Raw genomic sequence first — 6,795 nt, 5'->3', positions numbered from 1 at the left:
CCTAGAACGACGAGGACACCTGCAATGGACGAGGCAATTCTTCGTGCAGTTGACGATAACCCTAATGTCAGCGTCAGAGAAGTTGCTGCTGTACAAGGTAACGTCACTGTATGAAGAGTGCTACGGGAGAACCAGTTGTTTCTGTACCATGTACAGCGTGTGCAGGCACTATCAGCAGCTGATTGGCCTCCATGGGTACACTTCTGCGAATGATTCATCCAACAATGTGTCAATCCTCATTTCAGTGCAAATGTTCTCTTTACGGATGAGGCTTCATTCCAGCGTGATCAAATTGTAAATTTTCACAGTCAGCATGTGTGGGCTGACGAGAATCCGCACGCAATTGTGCAATCACGTCATGAACACAGATTTTCTGTGAACGTTTGGGCAGGCATTGTTGGCGATGTCTTGATTGGGCCCCATGTTCTTCCACCTACGCTCAATGGAGCACGTTATCATGATTTCATACGGGATACTCTACCTGTGCTGCTAGAACATGTGCCTTTACAAGTACGACACAACATGTGGTTCATGCACGATGGAGCTCCTGCACATTTCAGTCGAAGTGTTCGTACGCTTCTCAACAACAGATTCGGTGACCGATGGATTGGTAGAGACGGACCAATTCCATGGCCTCCACGCTCTCCTGACCTCAACCTTCTTGACTTTCATTTATGGGGGCATTTGAAAGCTCTTGTCTACGCAACCCCGGTACCAAATGTAGAGACTCCTCGTGCTCGTATTGTGGACGGCTGTGATACAATACGCCATTCTCCAGGGCTGCATCAGCGCATCAGGGATTCCATGCGACGGAGGGTGTATGCATGTATCCTTGCTAACAGAGGACATTTTGAACATTTCCTGTAACAAAGTGTTTGAAGTCACGCTGATACGTTCTGTTGCTGTGTGTTTCCATTCCATTATTAATGTGATTTGAAGAGAAGTAATAAAATGAGCTCTAACATGGAAAGTAAGCGTTTCCGGACACATGTCCACATAACATAATTTCTTTCTTTGTGTGTGAGGAATGTTTCCTGAGAGTTTGGCCGTACCTTTTTGTAACACCATATGTACAGGGTGAGTCACCTAACGTTACCGCTGGATATATTTCGTCAACCACATCAAATACTGACGAATCGATTCCACAGACCGAACGTGAGGACAGGGGCTAGTGTAATTGGTTAATACAAACCATACAAAAATGCACGGAAGTATGTTTTTTAACACAAACCTACGTTTTTTTAAATGGAACCCCGTTAGTTTTGTTAGCACATCTGAACATATAAACAAATACGTAATCAGTGCCGTTTGTTGCATTGTAAAATGTTAATTACATCCGGAGATATTGTAACCTAAAGTTGACGCTTCAGTACCACTCCTCCGCTGTTCGATCGTGTGTATCGGAGAGCACCGAATTACGTAGGGATCCAAAGGGAACGGTGATGGAGCTTAGGTACAGAAGAGACTGGAACAGCACATAACGTCCACATGCCAACACCTTTTTATTGGTCTTTTTCACTGACGCACATGTACATTACCATGAGGGGTGAGGTACACGCACACACGTGGTTTCCGTTTTCAATTACGGAGTGGAATAGAGTGTGTCCCGACATGTCAGGCCAATTGATGTTCAATGTGGTGACAATCATTTGCTGCACACAATTGCAATCTCTGGCGTGATGAATGTCGTACACGCCGCAGTACATCTGGTACAATGTCGCCGCAGTCTGTTACAATACGTTGTTTCATATCCTCTGGGGTTGTAGGCAGATGTACTGCGGCGTGTACGACATTAATTACGCCAGTGTTTGCAATTGTGTGCAGCAAATGATGGCCACCACACTGAACATCTATTGGCCTGACATGTCGGAACACACTCTATTCCACTCCGTAATTGAAAACGGAAACCACGTGTGTACGTGTACCTCACCCCTCTTGGTAATGTACATGTGCGTCAGTGAAACAGACCAATAAAAAGGTGTTGGCATGTGGACGTTATGTGCTGTTCCAGTCTCTTCTGTACCTAAGCTCCATCACCGTTCCCTTTGGATCCCTACGTAATTCGGTGCTCTCCGATACACACGATCGAACAGCGGGGGAGTGGTACTGAAGCGTCAACTTTAGGTTACAATATCTCCGGATGTAATTAACATTTTACAATGCAACAAACGGCACTGATTACGTATTTGTTTATATGTTCAGATGTGCTAACAAAACTAACGGGGTTCCATTTAAAAAAACGTAGGTTTGTGTTAAAAAACATACTTCCGTGCATTTTTTTATGGTTTGTGTTAACCAATTACACTAGCCCCTCTCCTCATGTTCGGTCTGTGGAATCGATTCGTCAGTATTTGATGTGGTTTACGAAATATATCCAGCGGTAATGTTAGGTGACTCACCCTGTATATATTAGGTGACTCACCCTATATATATATATATATATATATATATATATATATATATATATATATATAAGGCTCACCGGCCACTTGACCATCTTCTTCTTCTGTGGGGATGCACAAACAGTTCCCGAAGTCTTACGGGAATCGGCAATGCGAGTAATGAGTATAATGGGCGGGGGCACTACGAATGTAGTGCGGGACAATACGTTGAGAATGTGTCTCGCGGGAGGCGTGCCAGAGATAAATCCCTGCAGTCGCACTATCCTCTGTATCCTCGGTGGCTCAGATGGATAGAGCGTGCGGTCTTCGAGTCCCGGTCGGGGCACACATTTTCATCTGTCCCCGTTGACATATGTCAACGTCTGTAAGCAGCTAAGGGTTGTAATTTCATCGTAAGATCATAAACCTCGACTTCATAATTACGTGGTGATCAACAAACAGCGAAAGTTGCGATACATCAAAAAGTAGCGCTTTAGTAACTTTTCCGACAGCTCCACATTTTACATGGGTTTGGAAATTCATACGAAGTCTCCCAGGCTGTATCCCACTGGCCAGACATTGATGTTACAGCATTGTTGCTGTCTTTCTTCTGGATATCTGGAGTAGTATGCAAGCCAGCTACCTCGCTTCTTTGGCCCTAGCAAGAGATATTTCATGTAGTCATCTAGAGTATTGTCTGGCTGGAATGTGAACAGTTTATCCATTGTCGTTTCAGAATCGCGTCTGTGGACCGGAAAGAACGGTGTGAAGCCTGCTGTGTCTCGCATCATTGTGTTGTATGCGATTGTAACGACAGGTAATACTGCATTCCAGTCTTTCTGTTCTACATCAACGCACATCAACAGCATATCTGCCAATGTCTTATTAAAGCGTTATGTGAGGCGCTTTGTCTGAGAGTGGTAAGCAGGTATCACCTTTTGGGTGATTACTTCTGATAATAGTCTCAAATGCAGAACTTCACAACAATCATGGATGATCACGCAGTGCTCTGAGTGTCAAAATGATATCTTCTGCAAGGAACTTTATAATTTCTGGAAATTCAGCACTCGGCTCAGCTTGGTGACAGCATAGTGGGTGCGGTAGTGAATGCAGACAATTATCCATCTGCTTCCATTTGTCGCCTTTGGGAACCTTACCAAAAGATCGACTGCAATTCACTGAAACGGTGTTGCTGCACGCAGCATAGGCAACAGATGGGTTCTGACTTCCAACATTGGCATTCATTGCAGTGGCTCACTTACTTACTAACAGATCAGTAGAAACCTGGCCAGTAATACCTGCGTCTAGTTATGTCTACATTCCTCATGAATCCCAGATGAACAGATCTTCGAGCATAGTGGAAAAATTTCAGGATAGCTGGCCGTAAATGAGCTGGGAAGATGAGCAACAATTTCTGCTCCACTGGAGGATAGTTCCTCTTATACAAAGTGCCATTTATTAATAGGAATTCTCCTTTGGCGGGTTCCTCCTTTTTCAAGACTTCTAGCCGGCCTCTGTGGCCGAGCGGTTCTAGGCGCTTCAGTCTGGAACCGCGCAACCGCTACGGTCGTAGGTTCGAATCCTGCCTCGGGCATGGATGTTTGTGATGTCCTTAGGTTAGTTAGGTTTAAGGAGTTCTAAGTTCTAGGGGACTGATGACCTCAGATGTTAAGTCCCATAGTGCTCAGAGCCATTTGAACCGTTCAAGGCTTCTATGGTTTTTAGCAGCGCTGGATCTTCCCTTTGCTTAGTAGCAATATCATTTAATCCAGCGAGGACTGAGATTTGAGTCGCACTTTTGTATCCACCAAACGATTCCTTGAAAGGCAATCAGCGTTCTTGTGTTTGCGTCCAGTTTTGTATACCACTGAGACGTAGTATTCCTGAAGCCTCAATGCCCATCTCACCAGTCAACCAACGCATCTATAAGGATAGTGAGATATCGTAAAGAATGGTGGTTTGTCACAATGGCAAAGTTTTGCCAAATAAATATCGCCAAAACCTAATGGCCCAAAGCAACAACAAGACACTCTTTTTTGATTGTAGGGAGTTCATCTCGGATTTGAAGAGTACCCTGGAAGCATGACCGATCACTGCTCGCATTAGAACTGCACCTACCCTGGAAGTCCTAATATCAGTGAGAAGCTCTGTGGTGGTATTCTCGTCATACAATACTGCGATTCGAGAAGGTCTTAGCATCTCCTTAAGAGTAATGAAAGACTTTCCTTGTACCTCATTAAAGGAAAATCTGGCATCTCCCTGTAGTGCTTCTTGAAAGGAGCGTACCTCGGTATAACACTCCTTCATCAATCGCCATTAATGCGTGCACATTGTGAGTAAACTTCTCACGTATGTGCTAAGGAGACAAAAAATCTGTGACTGCTCTCATTTTCCTTTGGGTTGAGATTGACTCCATCGCCATTCACTAGGTGCCCCATGGTTTTTATTTTTTGGGCAACGAAGAGGCACTTTTTTGATTCAGATGGAGAGCTGCTGTCTGAACATATCTCAAAATTGTTTTCAGGGAGTTACAAGTTATTCAAATGTATTCGAAAAAATGACATGTTATCCAGATAGGAAACATTTGTTGTCCATTCAAGGAGTCGAAGCACATTAGCCACTGCATGTTCAAAGGTGGCTGGAGTGTTATACAATCCAAAATATATAACTTTGAACTGATAGAGGCCATAAGGAGTTACGAATGCACTATTTTCCTGGCCAACCTCATCAGCCTCGAGTTGGCAGTAGCCAATCGGTATGTCCGTAGTTGAGAAATACATCACTCCTTTAGCCGGCCCCAGTGGCCGTGCGGTTCTAGGCGCTGCAGTCTGGAACCGCGAGACCGCTACGGTCGCAGGTTTGAATCCTGCCTCGGGAATGGAAGTGTGTGATGTCCTTAGGTTAGTTAGGTTTAACTAGTTCTAGGTTCTAGGGGACTAATGACCTCAGAAGTTGAGTCCCATAGTGCTCAGAACCATTTGAACCATTTGAACCATCACTCCTTTGAAGCCGCCTAGAGCGTCATCAATGGACAGAGGTCTTTATTTTTGATCTGATCAGTCGTTAGTAGTACACACAGAAATGTGATGTGCTGTCCTTCTTATTCACATGAACCAACAATGAGTACTAAGGACTCTGAAAATTCAGTGATGTCATCTTGCATCTTCTCCGCTTTCTCCCGGATTATCCATCATTCAGCTGGCGACACACAGAGTGTGTCGCCAGCTATTTGATGGATGATTTCCAGTGTTGATACGGCATTTTACCTTTGGCTGCTTTGTCTGTTTTTCTCCACTCCAGATTTGAAAGCTTACCAAAACTGATGCAGACCAGCTAACACTCACCTATATTGTTCGTCGGTGAGGCCAGATCCTGTTAGCAGTTTCATAGTAGCTTCCTCCCCTGCGTTGTGTGTAGTGGTATATGAGCTGAATTCTCCATCAATGACATTAAGCTGCCCTTCCTGGACTTGTCGGGCTATCTCTAAACATATACACACAACAAAAAAGTTTTGCGTCACCTCGGTTTCGAGAATTCCGGAACCTGTACAGAAAACTGGAATAGAGATCAACATAAACATCATTTCCGCCCTGTTCGTTGTTCACGAAAACCACACATCGCATGTTGTACCACCATATAGCGAGACCTTCAGAGGTGGTGGTCCAGATTGCTGTACGATACCTCTAATACCCAGTAGCACGTCCTCTTGCATTGATGCATGCCTGTATTCATCGTGGCATACTATCCACAAGTTCATCAAGGCACTGTTGGTCCAGATTGTCCCACTCCTCAACGATAATTCGGCGTAGATCCCTCAGAGTGGTTGTTAGGTCACGTCGTCCTTAAACAGCCCTTTTCAATCTGTCACCAGGCATATTCGATTGGGTTCATGTCTGGAGAACATGCTGGCCACTCTAGTCGAGCGATGTCGTTATCCTGAAGGAAGTCATTCACAAGATGTGCACGAGGGGGGGGGGGGGGGCGAATTGTCGTCTATGAAGACGAATGCCTCGGCAATATGCTGCCGATATGGTTGCACTATTGGTCAGAGGATGGCATTCACGTATCGTACAGCCGTTACAGCGTCTTCCATGACCACGATCGACGTACGTCGGCCCCACATAATGCCACCCCAAAACGTATCGTACAGCCGTTACAGCGTCTTCCATGACCACGATCGACGTGCGTCGGCCCCACATAATGCCACCCCAAAACTTCAGGGAACCTCCACCTTGCTGTACTCACTGGACAGTGCGTCTAAGGCCTGACCGGGTTGCCTCCAAACACGTCTCTGACGATTGTCTTGTTGAAGGCATATGCGACACTCATTGGTGAAGACAGCTTGATGCTAATCCTGAGTGGTCCATTCGGCGTGTTGTTGGGCCCATCTGTACCGCGCTGCATGGTGTCGTGG

The sequence above is a fragment of the Schistocerca cancellata genome, chromosome 1 (genome assembly GCF_023864275.1).
Source record: "Schistocerca cancellata isolate TAMUIC-IGC-003103 chromosome 1, iqSchCanc2.1, whole genome shotgun sequence".
In the NCBI taxonomy this organism is placed as follows: Eukaryota; Metazoa; Arthropoda; class Insecta; order Orthoptera; family Acrididae; genus Schistocerca; species Schistocerca cancellata.
This window is presented reverse-complemented; position numbering follows the sequence as displayed.